The following is a 21,074-nucleotide window of genomic DNA, read 5'->3' on the forward strand; positions in this document are numbered from 1 at the left end:
AGTCCATCCCATCAAACCCATGTCTCTCCAATTTAGCAGCAAGAATGTTGTGGGAGACCATATCAAAGGCCTTACAGAAGTCCAGGTAGAAGGCATCTGTAGCTCTTCCCTTGTCCACTGATGTAGTCACTTCATTGTAGAAGGCCACTAGATTAGTCAGGCAAAACTTGCCCTTGGAGAAGCCGTGTTGGCTGTCTCTAATCCCTGTTTTCCATATGTTTCACCATATCTTCTAGGAGGATCTGTTTCATGATTTTGCTGGGCAAAGAGATAAGTCTGACTGGCTGGTACATCCCAGGGTCCTTCTTTTTACCCTTTTTAAAGATGGGGGTGAAGTTTCCCTTTTTCCGGTCACTGGCAATTTCACCTGACTGCCATGACTTTTCAAATACGATGGAAAGTGGCTTGGCTAATCAGCTAATTCTCTCAGGACTCTGGGGTGCATCTCATCGGGTCGCATGAACTTATGTACACTAAAGTCCCTTAGGTGGTCTTTACGCTGAACTTCACTTACAATGAGTGGGACTTCATTCCCCTAGTCCCTGCCGATGGGGGTGAAGTTTCCCTTTTTCCGGTCACTGGCAATTTCACCTGACTGCCATGACTTTTCAAATACGATGGAAAGTGGCTTGGCTAATCAGCTAATTCTCTCAGGACTCTGGGGTGCATCTCATCGGGTCGCATGAACTTATGTACACTAAAGTCCCTTAGGTGGTCTTTACGCTGAACTTCACTTACAATGAGTGGGACTTCATTCCCCTAGTCCCTGCCTTGAGGTTCAGGGGCTTGAGAGATGTGGCAAGAGAAATTACCATAAAAAACTGAGGCAAAAAAATTGTTTTTTACCTCAGCCTTCTCCATTTCACCAATTCTCCTGTCTTATTTATCAGGGTGGCAGGGGAGGGTGGGTGGGTGTAGATTTTCTTTAATCCTCCTTTTCTGGGCCAATTTACCTGTAGAAGCCCTTCTTATTATTCTTTCCATCCCTTGCCAAAGTCAGCTCCAGCTGTGCCTTAGCTTTCCTCGTCCCATGCCTACACATTCAGGTAGCATCCCTATATTCTTCCCAGGATACACATCCCTGGTTCCACTTCCTGTGCATTTCCTTCGTACGCTTTGGTTTGACCAGGAGTTTCTTACTGAGCCATGCTGGTCTCCTGCCCTACTTGCCTGATTTCTTACACATGAAAATCCAAATGTTCCTTGACACCATCCTCCCTCCATCTATAAAATGGAAATGTTGCTATGTACATCACAGAAACAGATCTCTCAGAAATCTGGAAGAGTGGGACCTTACCTGATGACGTGGAAAAGCCCTCCCAAGGTGGTTGGTGGTTTGTATTTGGTTGCTCTAGCTCTGAAGATATCTGGAATCTAAGAGGTATACACTGTTTACATTTGTATTCAGTCAAATTCTAAACTGAGGAAATATTATAAATATAAACTGTTCTTGCTTACCTTCAAGATCAATATTATTATAGACCCTGTCACTATGACCAGTTCCCCCACCTTATCTTCTGGAGTCACATAAGATTCCTGAAAGAGATCTCACTACGTTAGAAACTGACAAAGATATGACCATAAGGCTCCATTTAAATAGACCCAGTGGTGACCAACACGAACAAATCCTCCTTATGGTATAGCTTCTGTCATAATTCTTAGTGGTATTATGAAACTCTGCAGCCTAGCGAACTGAGCATGACTTAGTTAAAGGAAAACGGATTTAGGTCTCAAGTGCTAACAAAAGATGGCTACCTAATCATCTCAAAGTCAGGTTCACAGTTGTAGACAACCTAGTAGAGGACGATTTTGAGAGGTTCTGGGCATTTGAACTGCCAAAGAGTTCACCTGGAATTGTGGATACCTATTCCACAGAATATAGCCATATTGTCAATTGAACTGGGGCACTAAAAAGCACAAACAGTTTTGAAGTTTATTCTCTTCCATTACTTTGTTTCCTCACCCGAATGGAAATAAATTGTCAGTTTCTGAGAGGTATTGATAAGCAAAGCTCTACGTTAACACCTTTACATACCTTTCACACACAAGAACAAGAAGAGAATGAGGGAAGAGGTTTTGAATATAAAAGGCAGACTAATACAGAATCACATAATAGCCACTTGTTTAGCTAGTCCACATAGTGGGGACCTGTCCCCTATCTTGACTACATCATGTAGCCTAAATGTCCCCAGAACTGGAAGCAGCCAGCTTTAGAATGCCTTAAAGTTTTGGACAGTGGTAGGATTTAAGTGTGCTTCTCAGGAGGAAGTGCTACTTCTTCCTTTGTAGTGACAAAGAAAGAGAAATACTGAGTAGACAGGCACAGGCATGACCATAACTGTGGCTCCCTAAATAATGGGCAATCTATTGCAGTGTCATGTTGAGTTTCAGTGCAAGCCATAAAAGCTCATTCAAGAACTCCAAATATGCTTCAAGAACATACTGAGGCCTATGCTGCCTTGTTATTTTGACCTGGGAAAGTTAGGGTGAAGGTCTTGACTCACTCCATTATGTCTGCAAGGGCGGCAGTCTTTTGCAGTCATTCCTAACCCTGGTGGCCGACAATAAGGACTCCCTGTTTAGGCTTAGTCACTTTGGGTTATGAAGGGGACATGAAGAATCAGATACCTGCAGCAGTTTCTGCACATCTATAGTATTATCTCTTTGATCTGTTTTGGTGTTGTCTTGAAGTTTCAGAGGTCGGTAAATGCAGCACATGGTGAAGCAGATCATGTAGAGCACATAGAACACAGCCAGGATAAAGAAACAGCTATGTCCGTATTTATTCCACTTCAGACTCAGTAATAGGAGTAAGATCAAGGAACATCTGTGCCTCAGAAAAGAAACCAGACTAAATTTACATTGTCAAGCAGGAGAAGAGTAACCTATGAACAACTCACCCCAGACTGGGGAGAAGTTATCAAAAAACAAGATGAAGTAGAACCTTGCAGTCTTGGGTATACCTCACTCTTCCTGTCAAACACAAATGATCAAAGTGCCACAGGCAGAGAAAGACTAATAGCAAAAGCAACAGTTTTTCTCACTGAGCTATTCACTCCTTTACTGCCTATTTAAAGACCCAGTATACTCACTAGATAAACAATGCCATAATGACAACAGAGAAAAAAAGTAGGATAAGGAGGCACTTAAGAGGAAAAGAGGGCACTGGGACCAGGCCATTCTTGGACATTCAGCCCAAATTCCTCTGAGGTTACGCCCTGATGTTCCACTGTAACAGCTGCACTCCTAGCTTTCAACACGTGGACAATTCTAATAGTCTGGGATATTTAGAAAGTGTGCAAAACTTTCTCAGTGAAAGGAGTTAAAGATCAAATAATATACTTTTCTGTTCATTCTGTTGATGATAAGTTCCAAGAGAGAATGGTCATCTTCCCATGAGTCAATCTCTGTGAGGTCATACAATGTGGAGGTCAAAGGGACAAAATTCCACTGGACATAGTTTTTTTTTTCTACATGAGGTGCTGAAACATCTAATTAATGAGGTGGGAACAGCTGAAAAAAATAGAAATATTTACTGAAACCAATCTCCTGTATAGTCTTCCCAGATTTCCCAACTGCCTTGCTGTCCCGCAAAGGGAGAACGGACTTGTCAGTCTCTGGTGTTACCAGTTTCTCAAGCTAAGTAAGCTGATCTAGGTCAGTAGCAGGGTGGAAAGACTTCAAAAAATCCCCACGTGTTACAAGCATTACCAGTTTAATGGAGGTTCTCTTTTCCCTCAGCCAGGACCAATCCAAGACCTTGCTGTAATGTTAAGTGATTAGTAACAGATGTTTCATCTCCTAGGTCACTACTCATCAGACTTAGTGCTCTGATAACTTGATGATGATGATGCAGGAGTTGAGAAGTTCCCTCTGGATCACCACACGTCCAGTCTTACCATTTTTCACCTTGGGCAGCTGCATTTCTGCATCTAAATAGTCCCATACACAGGTAATCCATCAACTCCTTCAGTTCAGGAGGTGATGGAGTGACAGCAGTTTAGGTAATCTGAATGCTATTCACATACTCACTATCATGTTGCCTTCTATGCCTGCTAGCTTCAATGGAGTGAGTCCCTCGTTGTCAGGAATCTGGTCCAGGTCTTCCTGCCCCATGTTGTTCCTTTCATAAGCAAGGATGAGATTGTACATTTGATAGGCAAAGGTATTGTTGGGTTGAAGAACCAGGATATGGAGAACAGTGTTACCTGTAGAGATCTGACAGAAAATTAGATCTTCTGTGAAACAATACGATAAAACCACTTATCTCCTAGCTATGACAGACTCTGTGGTAGTCCCTACTCAGCTTCAGTAAGAGAAAGCAATTTGTTAGCACCCTGCACTGCCTCAGTGCACTACAAACACATTCACTTTAAAACCCAAGGATAGCAGCTGCCAAATAGAGGCTTTCAATACACACACACACACACACACAAAAAAAAAATCATCAAAAAGGTAATTTGCTGCTGACCTGAAGTGGGTGTGATAGGTTATCAGTACAAGAGCCTTTTTCCTTTCTGGTTTAGAAAGTCAGTTTGGAACTGACCATTTCTCTGTCTAGGTAGCTCTAATATCACAACCTCTCCAAAATAGATTGTTTTCTCCCCCTGGTTGTCAGCTGGTATTGTTTATATCTTTGAAATTCCAGTCTTGGGCATAATTTTTCATATGCATATCCCTGCAATGTTTTGCCTTGTCATAAGGGACCAAATTTGATGAGCTGAAACTAATCTGTAAGTGTTCCTTTCATAAAGGACATCAACAGAATGTAGACTTCTGGAAATTGGAGAGATCAGCTGTCCATTGTTGATTTACAGATTGTCTTCAGAAACCTTAACATAGACCACATTCTTACAGAAGGGCCATATAAGGTGGATGATTCATGACCATCCCTCTTCACTGCTTTTCACTCGACTGTTTGAACCTCATACTTTAGCACTCTTAAAGTGAAGTGACAGCAGCAAGAAACAGTATGGGAAAATGGGTGTCCTGGTTTGAGGCAAAACAGAACCAATTTTGTTCAGTAACTTTGCTTCTTAGCTAGGCCTCTTCTAACTACTGAAGTTAACAGCATATTGTGCAGACAATGTTCACTCTCTCAGAGTGATAAGACCCATGTTTATAGCTGATGCCCAGGCATGGTATGCAGAGAGGCTCCTGCTTATACTTATTGCTATAACACCCACGGGCAACCAACTTTGTTATTTGCCCCCTTGGACGGTCGGAAGCAGAAAAGCATAGTGGGGTCCCACCTGTAAGGAGTAGCGGACAAGACAAGTGACCCAAAACTGACCAACAGGGTATTCCATCCCATCTGCCTCATGCTCAGTGTAAAAGCTGAGGATCAAAGCGTCAGCTCTCTTCCTTCAGTGGCCGACGTCTGAGGAGGACTCTGTTCATTTGCCTTTGATCCCGATCCTGAATGCAGATCCGGAATCCAGTTCCCATCCATCACTGAGTCCAGCCTGGGACTGCCCCAGTGCCAGCTAGTGACGTGATTGTCGTCTCGGGAGCTTGATACGGTTTTGTAAATATTTCATTATTTCTTTTTTTATTTTATTATTAATATTTCATTAAAGTAGTTTAGTTGCTTCTAATCTCATAAGTCTCTTTTTCCTCCTCTGCCCCTCTCTTTGAAGAGGGGTGGAGGGGAGCATCAGTCAGTCCCATCTGGGGTCCCCCAGGTCCCCAGTAGCCGATTTGGCCTAAAACACGACAATGGGACAGCACATCATTTACCCAAAGCTGAAGGAGGTTATTGAACAGTTCTTACCCAGGGAGCCTTGTGCTCTGGTATCAGCTCCATTTTCAATGAGCAAATACCCAATTTCTTCACTCCCAGCACAGTCAGCTAAAGATAAAATATGTTTTCCTGAAGAGCAGTTAAAAAAATGCAGGAAATAACAGGAAGTTAAACAAAAGTAATGAAGGAGTCAGAAAAATTGTGTCAAAAAACATCTCCATTTAGACAACACCACTTAATTGAAAATTCCCACAACAACATTCCAAAATTATTTGCTGAAGGTGAAAGCAGCAGAGGAATCTCAAGGCTTCGCTTGAGAAAGACAGAAGGTGATTTTGACAAGAATCAAGTCACAGCAAAGACTAAAGGTAGAGCAAATGAAAGATGTATGTTCTTCAGAGGAGAAGGCAGAAGGAGTTCAGGAAAGAGAGAACTACTGGAGAGAGTCCAGTGGAGGGCTACAAAGATGATCAAGGGAATGGAGTACCTCTCCTATGAGGAAGGGCTGAGAGACCTGGGTGTGTTTAGCCTGCAGAAGAGAAGACTGAGAGGGGATCTTACCAATGCTTATAAATGGTTAAAGGGTGAGTGTTGACAGGGTGGGGCCAGACTCTTTCAGTGGTGCCCAGCAACAGGACAAGGGCCAATGGGCGCAAACTGAAACACAGGAAGTTTCATCTGAACACCAGTAAAAGCTTCTTTACTTTGAGGGTGCCAGAGCACTGGAACAGGCTGCCCAGAGAGGTTGTGGAGTCTCCTTCTCTGGAGATATTTGAAACCCACCTGGACGTGGTCCTGTGCAACCTGCTGTAGGTGAACCTGCTGTGGCAGGGGGGGTGGGCTAGATGACTTCCAGAGGGCCCTTTGTGATGTGATGTGATGTGATGTGATGTGATGTGATGTGATGTGATGTGATGTGATGTGATGTGATGTGATGTGATGTGATGTGATGTGATGTGATGTGACATGATGCGATGTGATGTGACATGAAGACTATAGGAGAGAACAGGAGAAAGAAATGCATTCACATGAGAAAGTAATAGGAAAGACAGATGACTACATCACAAGTCTCTGTGCACTCTGAAGCAATGATCTTTAATTTCAAAATGGTAGGTAAGAAACTGTGAATATTTCATATATATATATATTTTCAGGCAGTTACATTTTAAATGTACACTATCACTGGCACAAAGCCATCTGTATTACTTTAAGGGGCAAACCATGAAACCAGGGCTAATATCAAATATTTCCTTACAACATGTATAGACCCACAGAAGAACATTTCCATTTAAGAAGAGAACATTATTCAACAATAGGGATACTTTTGCACAATCTGCCCTTTTGTTCTTCAGATCATTTTATGCTGACTTTGTTTTCGTATTACTTTCCACATACATCAGAATTTCATATTGCATAATTCCATTCACAGTTGAAGTTGCTGAATTTTTTTCATACTTGGATATGGAAGAGCTGATGCTCTTGGGCACAAGAGAAAACATGGTATGAAGTTTCAGATTAGTTGTATTAGTGCTGTAATGGGAGATAGTGTAGTTATTAACAGCTTTTGTCAGTAGCATTATATTACAGAGTTAACACCCAGGATTAAAGTTTGGTCCTTCTTTTAACTGTATCAGGCTGCCTGCAGGCCCAGACAGGCATTTCCCCATGAGTAATAGTTCCACTTTGGTACACGGACTAAAGATTACTTCCTTTTTTAACTAAGACCAAACTTTTGGAGCAAAGTTCTCTGACAAGATTTGCCTTCCTTGGCAATTCTGAAGTTAGGGTTTATGGAAGACACATGGACATGCTACTGATTAGACAGATTGATAGAAAGAGGAAGAAAAGGAGGACAGCTGGCATGTCACAAATAAAGACATCACAGCAGTTTAGGCCACAGGTAAATACCAAAATAGATGAGATTGTAACTGATGTGTCTACAGAACTTATCCAGTGGCCCGAGGACATCAGCTCCCTTTTCCATTATTGCCTTCACCAAACTGATGGTTTCTTTCATCACAGCAATGTGAAGAGCAGTCTCCCCTTCAACACACAGTTTCTTTGTTGCCTAGCACACCACACCAAATGTTCCAGAAGCACTTCCACTGTAATGAATAATGAATGAGTAATGAAAATCCATGGAACTAGGGAGATAAGGTATGATTTCTTTAGAGTCTCTTGAAATTCTCAATTCAGACTTTCATCTCATTTACATGTTAGGAGTGACTTTGTAGAAGACATTCTGGATTTTATCATGTGAGAAGGACCACAGGATCTGACCCAGTCTCTCATCCATGCAGTCTTTAATTTGTTTTGACCCAAAGGCAGATACTACAACTGTGAAATTAATCGCCACACAGAATGAACAATATTCACTCTCAGCATTGCTCATTGAAGTGTTTTAGCACCTTGTTTATTCCGCTTATGTCCCTACTCATATTTTTACATTTCTGTAATAGTTTCTATGTGAGTATCTCAAGCATCAGAAATGTTCACCAAATTTTATATCAGCTTTTCTTTACAGCTCTGAAATAACTCATGATATGTTACAGATGAAGAAACTGAGGCACAGAGAAATGAATAACTTTGTTCAGAGACAGGCAAATGACCACAGCTAGATTTCCCACATAAATCACTATATTCCCTACTTCATTTCAGTCTTTTTATGAAATAGGAGGATGCAATTCTCTGAATTTGCAATGTAAATTTGTAATGTCTGAATAATGTAATGCTTACCCTGAAATTTAGGCAAAATAGCAGGATCAATACTGCTGCTCCTGAGGGCTACATGAACGTACTGGAGCTTCAGACGCATTCTCCTCTCATTAAGTGGGTTTGGTCAGGGAAGAGGCTGCTCCCCAGGACTGCTTACATTGCTTCTTCTGGCCTGCCTCTGCGTAGCAACACCTGTGAGAATGAGCTTCAGAGAGGAAAAGCATCATCTGAATCCATACTGCTTCTTGCAGCACTGAAACATATTTGCAGATATTATCACAAAGTGATCTTGCTCAAATATCAATTCAGACAAATCGAATGGGAATGAGAAATTGAGAAAAAGTGTTGAGAACAAAAATTAACTTCTGGGGGTTTTAGGTCATCATATCTACACAGTTTAGGTACATAGTTTTTTTAGATCAGTGTAGGTACCCAGTTTACTTCTTCGAGTGAAAGCAGAGTATCCAGAGGTGTCAAGTGACTGAGTCAGGGCACAATAAAATAGAACACCCTTGAGTAGGTCATTTTCACTGGCTCTTTGGGATCCTGAGTGAATCTCTAACATGGATCTGGACCATTATTGGACCCTTTTGGACCATTTGGATGTCCTGACGCTGTCCTTTCAGCTCAGCATTTTTACCTGCTCACAGCTCAGATCTCATTGCTTCATTGACAAGTTCCAGGGCTGCCTCCATCATAGCCTGAGCAACATCCACATTGTCATACAATACAGCCACATGAAGGACTGTCTCCCTTACTGCAGCTAGAGAGACAATAATAAATTAACCATCTCAGTGCTGAATCCCCACCATTCAGCTGTTTCCACTCCACCCTGGCAAGTTTATTCTCTTCTACAGCTACAGCCCTATACCTGTTATCCAAACATGCAGACCCCAGAAGTTTTCTTCTCAAAAGTATTTCAGCCAAGGCTAGTACTAGAAGGGGCACTACCTCTCTGATGAATACCACAGGCTTTACAAGCAAGAAGTTTCTGAATAGCTTGCAGATCATTATCCTTTGAGGCCTGGAGCAGGGGAGATTCCCAGAGCCTGGAACAATAAATATTGTCCATTCATAGTCTTAAAAAAAATAAAGTGATAATAGGAAACAAGTTTTGCTGCATCAGCAAAACAGACTTGGTTAGAGGTTTTTATTCTCAAGATAACAGACACTTTTGAGAATTGTCAAGACACATACATGAATGATACACCTTTTAAATGTCAGACATTTTGCATAACCAGAACCTCTATAATTTGGCTTTTAAATGAGTAGAGAGCTGATGAAAACATCACGGAGGAAATATAGTTCTGACTCAGGTGGTAATTTAGCATTCCAGGGTAATTGCACATTTACTGTACTTGACTAGGCTTTGTGCAAGGTGTCAAATTACCTTCAAATCTTACACTGTCAGGCGTCAGCATTTTCTAGCAGGCGACATCTGAGATCCATGCAGAAATTGCACATATTCCCTGCATTATGTATGGATTTCTGTTCCCATTTCAAGCTCATCAGCCAGTCTCAAGTAGGCTGGATCATTGATTCTTGTCATAATACAAAATTCAGTAACCAAATCCTTTCTTTCTGACAGATGGAAATGCACTGGCAGAACACAAAACTGTCTCTTTGACTCTCAGCCCTCAGCTCTAACCAGGAAACTCGGGTAGAAAAAGAATCCTAATTAAATATTCAAACCTTTCATCTTGCTCCATCCCAGCATGGGAGCTTCAGCTGAATACAATATATAATGATCCCTCTGGAAAGTTTGGAAATAAAGACATCATTGTTAGCAGAAATAAATAATTTTTAAGAAAAATAAAGGTTGGCTGCATGCCCATTGTAATTATCTCTGATGCTGAGAGCCACAGGGGTTGTGTCTGTATGTACTCAGCCAGCTTAATCTGCCAAAATGAAAAAAAAAGAAAGAAGCTTCTTCTTCATCAGCTTATTAATGTGAGTAAAATAAGGTGATACCCTAAGGAAATGTACTAACAACATGCAGCATCATGCTTTTCATAAGGAGAGAATCAAAACCACCCCACCTGCTTTTAATGGGGCAGGCTCTGCCTAAGAAAATGAGAAGACAAGCCTGAAGTTACTGACAAACCTCCTGAATGGGCAAGACTGGGGTAACAGAGAATCTTGCTAACATGTATTACACCACAGCTGTACAAGGTTGAAGAACTAAATTAGGAAAAGGCTATGCCTCTCTGCCGACCTGCATCTGCAAAATGGCATGCAGAAACCAAACCTGGTTCAGCATTCACTGGCACTGCGTAACACTAGGTAGTGCTGTAAGCTACTCATCTTTGCCAGCAATGCAGTACCTGATTTATTAAAATGATAGATAAGATAAAATAGTTGTAATAGTTCCTTAATTGTTCAGTGGGTAATATAAATATCTGCAGTTACAATCCAGGATCTCTGTTCCACTGCCTCTCAATGCACATGGAAACAAAGGTATTATGTATGTGTATTTGGATGCTAATCTCAGTGAAACATTGAAAGAAGACATAGGGCTGATCATTTACTCTAAATCAATTGTGGAAAGTGGACCATGATCCTCCATAAGTATCCCGGAAAATGACAGGAGAAACCCTTCTACCAAGTCTTGGTCGTTCCCTTCATATGTTTCTCTTTGGTTTCTGTGCGCTTCATAGAAAAGGAGACTGCTCTGAAATCTTTACAGCTTCTCTCTATCCAGACAGACTACGATATCTTCATTGGTTAGGAATAGGCAGCAATGTAGAAATAAGCAGAAACTAGCTCTCTCCTTCGGGAGCAGCATGGAATAATAGTTCAACAAACAAATAGCTTTCATTCTTCAATGAGTCAAGATGGCTGAGATTGCAGCTGCGGAAGGCATCCAAGATATGCAGAGACTGAAAAAGAAACAGTTCTCCCACAGAACACAATTTTAGGATTCTCCTTCAACCTGTAGTTAGTTGACTGAGCTAACTGTAGAAGGAACAGTTTGTTCACACAAGGCAGGTGACAGGTGACATTTCTCATTACAAAATCTTTGCATGTTCCTCAGTTTAGCAGCCTTCACAATCACCATCCCTTCCTGTCAGTTGTTACTCCTAGAGAAAGTAAAGAATGAACTAAAGATGTTGAACTTGAATGTTTGCAAAGGAGTTGGTAGGCTGGAAATGTGCATTATCTCTCTCTGCAGTGTTTATTTAGGGGAGAGATTCCAGTCTCCTGAGTTCTCAGTTGGAGTTCAGCGGTTCAAAACAAAATATGCCTAAAAGGAGTATGGTCAATCTACAAAAGGAGAATGGAAGTCCTAAGAGTGAGTCACCATACAGCAGCTGTTCACCATGTAGAATCTGCTCGGGACAGTTTCTGTTCAGGGATATATCCAAACCGTTCTTCTATCCCAGGTGCACATATACAGCAGATGCATTATACAGAACAAGACTTGAGCACGTGAAACACGGTGAGGCTGCTGGCTGAAATCCAAGTGAGGGAGATGGCCCAAGGAACACTGTAGGTTACTACACATCTAAAAGGTGAGAGTGAGAAATTAAGAGAGCTGACAAGAGCCAGCTGGCTCTGCTCTTCAGGTTGCTTTTACACTCTCTTCAGAATTGACTCTAAGAAGTTTCTGAGAACATTGTAAAATCTCTGCAAAACTAATAGAGTCCAAAACTAATTCACCTCCTGGAAATCAGTTCCCAGTCTTCACAACGGATCACATAATCTGCAAATTTATGTGAAGACATAAAGATAACGAGAAGAAAAAGCTTTTCTCTCTAGCTAATATTCTCTAGACCCACGCAACAGATGGTCTGCTTTGCATACTTAAGAAAAAAGTTGCTACCTCTGAAGGGGATTGTTGAGGTTCTTCTGTCCCCCAATAGCCAGGGTATAAGGTGGGAGGCCTGAATCTAATTCAGACCCATCAATTAAAAATGGAACTAGTAAATCTCTGAGGTTAAAGTGGATTTGATGCCTTTATGAAAGATTAAGTCTGAACTATATATAAGATAAGGAAAGAAACTGGAAGCTGATTACAGAATAATTAAATATTTGAACATGGAGTTGCAAGAAATAAAACATGGCCAAAAGTCAAGCTTGAAAAAAAATAATTCATTGTGACCTACCCAGGATAGTCCAAAATCACACTTTCTGCTGTTTCTGAAGTCTAAATCAATTAGATCCCAAATGCTTGGGCCTCTGTGCTTGAGGTGATTGTTTCACAGCCTGACAGAGCTGTAATTGTGCAGAAGAGTCTCTTACTATCCTACCTGAATCTTCTCGGTTTGCTTAATTGTTTCCTTTAGTTCTCTGTATTCTTTCAGGCAACCCTAAACTATTTCTATTGCTTTATCTTTAAGGATAAAATCAGTGTCTGTATAACTCTGCATTTGTCTGAATGTTGTTTTTACCTGTGCCTAACATGCTCTCCTTTATTCTCAGCAGGTTGTTCATGATGTTAAAATGACTAAAATGAATTTTTAAAGCTTGCCATTAAAAATTTGTGAAGATGCAGTAAATGTAATACTCCTTAATTTAAACATTAATGAAACTTCTGTAAAATATATATTATTTGGAATAATTTTTAAAGCAGGTGCTCATCACATGATTGGATATGTGCACATAAGGCTAGATAATTATATAGATCTGATTAACATGTCTAACAGGACTCTGGAAGAGTGTGTGCGTGTTGACACATTACCTGTAAAGTGTCCAGGAATTAAGAAGTTTCTTTTATTATGGAAGCTTATTTTTAGCATGCTAGTTTGCTCCAAAGGGATTAATCTAGCCACAGGAAAATAGAAACCCACAATTAGAAAAGGTAAAAACACATGGTTTATGAGCTAGGGTTCTTCAGGGTTTCTATTCCCACAGTCATTTTAGAAGCAGCAGAAAGGCTGGTGAGAATTTTCACCCTTCAGTGAGCAAGGAAAATTACCTGATCAATCTTTAGACGTGCCACTGTTCAGAAAAGCTGTTCTGCTGGTGACAGGATTTCTTGCTGCTTCTTACTTTGAGAAATATGTATGCTATGAAAGCAAGTGGCCTGTTTATTACTTACATACTAAATAGTCCATTTTCACAATTTTCCTTCCCTTTGACACGGTGGTCTAACTTTTCCAGACAGGCTAACTACCCTAATAGCCTAAATATAACTGTTCTTGTTGAGGTAATTTTCAAATATAAAGAAAAAGACAAGCTTGAATCAAATATTATCTTCTCTGCTTTAGATAACCAGGTAGAAATAATCCACTTGCACAAGTGAACAATTTTGAAGCATTTTAAGTGAGAATTCTTTCTTCCTATTTATTGTTACACATCTGAATAATGGTTTGAAAAAAAAAAAATAGAATGAAAACAAAAAATCTGCCATTCAGGAGTTCAAGGCTAAGTCTCACATCTGGAATGGAACTCACTTCAGGCCAGGGACTGACTAGGGGACAGCTCTGCAACAAGACTTCTAACCTGAATGTGCGTCAGCGGTGTAGTGTGCCTTTGTGGTAATGCCATTTATCTACTTAGTGTGATGTATTAGGAAAAGCACAGACATCAGGGCAAGAGAAGTAATTATTTGCCTCAGCACAGATGAGGTTGCATCCAGAAAAAAGTCGGGTTGAGCTCTGCAGTACAAGAGAGGCAATGATGAAGTGGAGTGGGTACACTATCGCTATGATGCTTAGGGTGCTGGAGCACATGATATATCAGGAGAAATTGAGGACTGCTAGTTTGTTCAGCTTGGAGAAGCCTGAGGGAGGTATAATTGCTATCTTCCAATACCCATGGGGGGAGGAGAAAAAGGAGGAGTCAAACTCTTCTCAGAACAACACAGTGAAAGAGAGAGGCGACAGGGACAGGTTTCATTAAGGGAAATTCTATAGGACATAAGGAAAAATTTCTCCTACTGAGGGTGGTTCAGGCTCAGCACTAGAAAAGGTAACCAGAGATCCTGGGGAATCTAGGTACTGTGAGATATTCAGAATTCACCTGAACAGCCTGATCTGTCTTTGAAGTCAATCCTGCTGCAAGCAAGGGTTTGGAGTAGACCAGAGTACCCTTCCCATCTAAATATTTGTATAATTGAACTAGATTAAATTTCCTTTTTTTTTTTTTTTTTCCCTTGAATCTTGTCTCTAAACCAATTATTTTTTCCAGGTAACAAAAGCCAAATTTTGAGAATGGTTAAAAAATTATGATTTCGGTAAAGAAACATTTAACATATTCTGATTAAAAATATAATGAAGACTATCAAAGTACCCCTTGCCTGGTACTTCCATCCTCTGAAATACTCTTACTAATCTATAGTGAAGTTCCAGTCAATGGAGGAAGAGAAGAGGGAGAAACTCCCTGCTTTTGTGTCCTTCCTACCTTTCAAGAGAGGAATTAATCTCAGCTCATGCCTCGCTAGACTTATTCTCATTCTTACCAGACACGTTTGATGGATTGTGTTACTTGCCAATTATTCATATTAAATGACTCAAGCAATGGTGTTCTGTCACTTTTCCTGGAAGTACATACCAGTATAAAGGCTTCTTATTGTTTCATTATTAATCCTTAAAGCCTGAAGATTAGTCATTAATTATGATTTCAGTTTGACTGTCAGACAGCCTTTCCAGATTTTAAGGCTATTATTCCATGTATGTTTGTTTTAATACTGCAACAGTATCACAGTATTTAAACGACAGACCTTCAGGCCCCCAAAGTTGCACAGCCCAGCCTTGCTTTTATTTGAGTAAACAGAGGATGTACTCCCTTTGATAGAAAACTTACATCTTTCTACAAAGCACTTCAGTGGTGGTCTCAGAACTGCTTCATTTACCCATCTCTTACCCAAACAGCTGCCTCATGATATCCAGCTGGGGTTGGCTTGGCTGACAGCTGAGGTAAGAACAGTTCTGACAGCCGTATTAGTGGCCTACAAAAGATAAACATATTACTTTGTCCATGACACAGAGCTGAGCAGGATGGACTTTGCTGGGAGAAGAACAGCAGAACACATATATTGACCGGCTTATTTCTGCAGGGCTTTAATTTGTTTGGGTTGGTGGTTTTTTTTGTTTGTTTCTCTCCCCCTCCCCGCACCCCAAAGATTCAGTGATACTGTCCCCAAGAAAACAAGCCCAACCTTGAAATGGCAGCAAATCTGACCCCAGATGGAAGACGTATCAGATATAGACAGATGGATGTGGACTTTTCAGGACTGCAAAAACTTGAGAGTTTCACAGAAGTACACTTATTTTGCACAAAACTTGTATTTCTTTCTTCCCACTGGGCTGGGAAGGCTGCATGGATGAGGTTGCCTCCAAGCTAAAGATGCAGAAAAAACATCCAAGGTAACATAGGTGGGCAGATTCAACGGCTTTTTGGCCTGAATGGAAATCCTGTTTGCATAAATTTCTACAAATGCAAAGACAGATAAAACAAACAAACAAACAAACAAAACATTGAGCATTATCCTAATACAAAAAAAAACCCTACCTAAATCTGCTAACCACCGAGAAAGGAATCCTGCATATCATTTTCCGGGCAAAGGCTCAAGATTTAGGTTTGGGGGTGATTTATTTTTTGGAAATAAATGTAATTAATTTGATCTGACACAGGAACAATAATGTAGTCTATTTTATTTTTTAAACTCTAAAATCTGCAAAGAATTTGTTGAGCTGGGAAATGTATAGCATGACTGGGCACAAAAAGGCCTACCTCAGATGATTACCTCAAGTGCTCCTCTAAACTTTAAACTCTCAATCTTGATTGTTACTAGGAAAGATCCTAGTCTTGTGAGGATACGAAAACCATTCTACTGCAGTGAAAGTAAATGACCACAAGGTAGCAGCAGAGATCTGAGCGTAAAACAGGAAGGGCCTGATGACATTTATCTCTGCCTGAACTGGAGATAAGAAGAGTTGATCAGTATATGCCTGTTTAGAGAAGATATATATGTGGCAACCTCAATTAAATACAAACCATTTGAACTAGGTTTTAGGTCAAACAGCTACAAACATCAACGTAACCCCATCTAAAATCTCATCTTTAGCTAAGCCATTGACATCTGGATGTATATCAGACCCTAAGTATAAAGTGTGCACAGGCTTTATGAGGCCAGTTTTACAACTTTGGAATGCAGCTGCTACCTCTAAATGTCAGAGATTTTGTCCATAAAACTATATATCTTGTTCTCATTCCCAGGCTTGACTCCACCCTGGATCAGACAATAAGTCTCACTTCATTTGAAGATGCTACTTTATCAGCTAACAGAGCTCTAGTAATCAAACAAAAAAATGCACCCTTCTTCTTCTGCCTGATTTTATTACATTTTCCTTAACTGTGCCATGCCTTCAGCTCCTGAAGCCCACAGTACAAACTCTTGCCCTGAGTATTGCAAATACCATCTCCAGATAGTTGTGTATCATGCCCTCCAGAATCAATTTTAGTCAAACAAGAGCCAAGTCGATGTGTTACTTCTTCCTTATTTCCCTTTTTGAAACTGGGGGTTATGTTTCCCCTTTTCCAGTTGGCAGGAACATCACTAGATTGCCATGACTTCTCGAATATGATGGATAGTTGCTTGGCAACTTCATCCCCCAGCTTCCTCAGGACCTGCCATTGTATCTCATCAGAGACTGACAAGACACCTGGACTTGTGCAAAGCATTTGTCACTGTCCCACATGATATACTTGTCTCTAAAGTGGAGAGACATGGATTTGACGGATGGACCCATCCATAAGGAAGTGGCTGGCTGGCCACACTCAAAGACTTGCGGTTAACGCCTTGATGTCCAAGTGGAAACTAGTGATGAGTGGCATTCCTCAGCGGTTGGTCCTGGGACCCATGCTGTTCAACATCTTGAACACCTCCAGGGATGAAGCTTGCACTTCTCTGGGCAACTTGTTCCCATGCCTTACCACCCTCAAAGTGAAACATTTCTTCCTAATATCTAATCGAAATCTGCCCTTTTCCATTTTGAAGCCATTGCCCCTCAGCCTCTCACTACATGCCCGTGTAAAAAGTCCCTCCCCAGCTCTCCTGTAGGCCCCCTTTAGGGACTGGAAGGCAGCTATAAGGTCTCCCCGGAGCCACCTCCTCTCCAGGCTGAGCAGCCCCAACTCTCTCAGCCTGTCCTCATAGAAGAGGTGCTCCAGCCCTCTGATCATCTTTGTGGCCCTCCTCTGGACCTGCTCTAACAGGTCCATGTCTTTCCTATGTTGGGAGATCCAGAGCTGGATGCAGTATTCCAGGTGGCGTCTCACCAGAGCAGAGTAGAGGGGGCAGAATCACCTCCCTTGACCTGCTGGCCACAAGATCATCTCATCTGCGATATATCTCAGTTTTAAAAGTCTTAGGGGTTAAGTTCTTTGAGAAATGTGCTAAAGGGGAAAGACCTTCATTAGAAGGAATATAAATTGCATGATGTTATAAGATGCTGGTGTCTATAACTCTTTAAGTACTATATTTTGCCCCAGAAGATGGAATTTGAGAAGCACTTGCATACTAGACTTCTGATGCATAAATGCAACAAAGAAGTGGATATGTTTGAAATCCTAATCAGGTTATTTTTAGTAAAGAGGACATACATGAGCATACAAAATGCCTATGGAGTAAATAACTATTAAAACAAAGTATCACACGTGAGGTATTCACTAGAGAATAAACCTTAGTTTATGTTAAGATTGGGACCTAATATTCTTGAAATTAGGACACAACCTTATCTTAATTTTGATCACTTCTAGAGCAAAGTTGGTGGAATGTCACCACAGGAACACAGAGTAGTGTTGCAAATGAAGACAATAGCTTTGCAGTTATCTGTGACATCTATTCGTAGAACCTCTTGACTAGAGTAGTGCTGAGGCACATCAAACTTCTTGAATTCTATCATCAGAACTAAAATACTCTGCATGCCTTAATATTTATACTTGGGTTTGCTCCACTTAAGCTAATGGAATTGAGTATTTGTTGGGGATGGTTTTGTAATTTTTGGCAAATAATTTATTTGTCAGAAAAATGCAATTTGGGTTACCTTAAGGTACTCAGGAATTTGGAACTAATTTTACAACCAGTTTATGACCAAAAAGTATGAATCATTGATGGTATTTGGATTGAGGCACAAATAAACAGAACTATCATACATAAAATATAAAAGAAAAGGAAAGCAATGCCTTGTGTCTTTTAATTTGATCACCTACTCTGTGGCAGCACTGAATTTAAAACCATATCATATATGATTCAAAGCAGGATTTGAATCCCAGTCTCAGGAGATGGCTATGACCAGGTTCCTGCCAGGTATTCCGTATTAAACTGCTCTCAGTATCTCTAGGTGGAAAAGAGTTGCTCTATTTTTGGACTAATTATAAGGAAAAGTTAAAAAGATGGAGAACCGCTAATTCTGGAAAAATCCTATAGTTCAGTAATGTGAGCGGTCTCCTGCAAGGAAAGACTCAGCCCTACTTTGGATCAATGATAATGAACATTAGAACCTGATTTTCTCACATCACAGTGGCAGGCCATCTCCATGGTGCTTATAAAGCTGTCCCTCAGCTTTTGTTAAAAAAAGTAGACCTACCAAAGACTGGAGTTCTGGGCCCCACACTTTAAGAAAGATGTTAAGGGCACCAAAGCTGGTGAAAGGGCTGGAAGGAATGTCCTATAAGGAGTGGCCAAGGACACTGGGCTTGTCTAGTTTAGAGGAAAGGAGGCTGAGGGGCAATCTCATTGCTCTCTACAGCTTCCCAGGGAGGGGAAGTGGAGAGGGAGGTGCTGATCTCTTCTCCTTGGGATCCAGTGATAGGATGCATGGGAATGGTTCAAAGCTGCATCAGGGGAGGTTCAGAATTGACATTAGGAAACATTTCTTTCCTGAGAGGGTGGTCAAACACTGGAACAGGCTTCGTAGAGAGGTGGCTGATGCCCCATGCCTGTCAGTGTTTAAGAGTCATTTGGAGAATGCCCTTAATAACGTGCTTTAACTTTTGGTCAGCCCTGAAGTGATCAGGCAGTTGGGTTAGATGATTGTAGGTCCCTTCCAACTAAAACTGTTCTATTCTGTTCTATTCTATTCTATTCTATTGTATTCTATTCTATTCTATTCTATTCCATTCCATTCCAATCCAATTTAAAAAGAAAATAAAATTTTATTTCAAACATAAAATAAAGCCTTCAACTACTTGTGCAGCCTCATGAGACAACAGAGGAGGTGGTGAATACTGGTCAAAAGGTTGTCTGTTCTTGAACCCGCTTGGACAGGCTAACTGAGGTCAATGAGGTTGGACAGTGACACTGAGAGTGGGATTTAGCTCATAAAAATGCAACGGCTGTTGGCTGTTTGTGTTACATAATAAACCTTTAGATAGACCTGTTAGAAAAAGTCACTCTTAAAAATACAGTCATTTATGGTAATGACTACTTTCCTAATACTCTATTAGCAGTGCTGCATTCCTCAACATGTTATCTATGTAATCATCTAAAAGAATGTCCCAGACAGTTCTACATGAAATTCCAGTTCCTGCTAGGCAGTGGGGTGCTTTTTAGATATCTGAATAAACAACGTCGGTGTAACATGAAACATGAATGCACCACTGATAGCACTTGGCCTTACATACTCAGAAATGCATGTATTGTTAAAAAACATTATGCATTTTCTAATGATATATGCATGATCTAATGATATATAATAATTTTAAAATGCATAATCAAAAATCATATAATAATTTAAAGAAAGAAAAACCTTTGGAAGATCAACTCAGTCCTATTTTTAATGCAACCAAGAATTACACTGTTACCCCCTATGATATATTTAAAGTTTTTAATCAGCATTGACCTACTGGGGGACATGAGTTAACCAAAAAGGAAGCTCTACCCTGCAGATTGTAAGGCTGAAAATGGGGAGACGTAATGCAAGTTACTCAAGGCTATTCAAGAGGTAATACAAGTTATTCAATGCACCACAATTAAAATTCAGGGTTACATGATGCTTGTAGTGATTTCCCTTTTTATTGTGTGAACTGGGGTAACATAGGCTTGCCCATACTGTGACACAATGGCAGCTCACTAGCACAGTGTTCTGTCAGAGAACATGGCCAGTGACATGCATGGTAAAGAAAGATGCTGGAGGTTTTTTAAACTCTAATACTAGCATAAGACCCACTCATAAAGTATGTAAGGCAGTTAAGTGTGCCTGTTGCAGGGATGGGGAGGGGCAACATGCAAACTAGCATAACGGCAGCATTGATGATGAGAGAATCTGCAGTACACTTAACTGTCCCTTTCCTGGTAGACCTTCACCTTGATAATGCCATTAAACAAGTCTCTTGCATCTCCAACTGCATACAGTAGATTTATGCTACTAGCTATGGTATGAATGTGATCTACCTTAAAAAAAACCAGCAAAACCCACAACAATCAAACTACATTCTCTACACTATATTTTTTTTTGATCATGCTGTGCTTTTTGCCTCACTATATCCTATCCCAGAAGTAAATTACACCTTCTGTAAAAAGCACTTTTTTTTTTTTTTTCAGTTGCCAACTTCTCTTATTTCTCCCACTATATGAAGGACAGGATCATCTTTCTCATTCATTTTTTTAGGAAATCTTCCCTCTGTGCATGCACCCTCCCACTTACTAATCTTTCTAAACCAAAAGAAT

The 21,074-nt window shown here is 40.5% G+C and overlaps 1 pseudogene; it reads right to left on the minus strand.

Moving 5' to 3' along the window:
- Window positions 1-1,293: 1,293 nt before the first annotated feature.
- On the minus strand, window positions 1,294-9,530 carry LOC104293251 (annotated as a pseudogene).
- Window positions 9,531-21,074: the final 11,544 nt, after the last annotated feature.

The sequence above is a fragment of the Charadrius vociferus genome, unplaced genomic scaffold, assembly GCF_000708025.1.
Source record: "Charadrius vociferus isolate BGI_N301 unplaced genomic scaffold, ASM70802v2 scaffold301, whole genome shotgun sequence".
NCBI lineage: Eukaryota > Metazoa > Chordata > Aves > Charadriiformes > Charadriidae > Charadrius > Charadrius vociferus.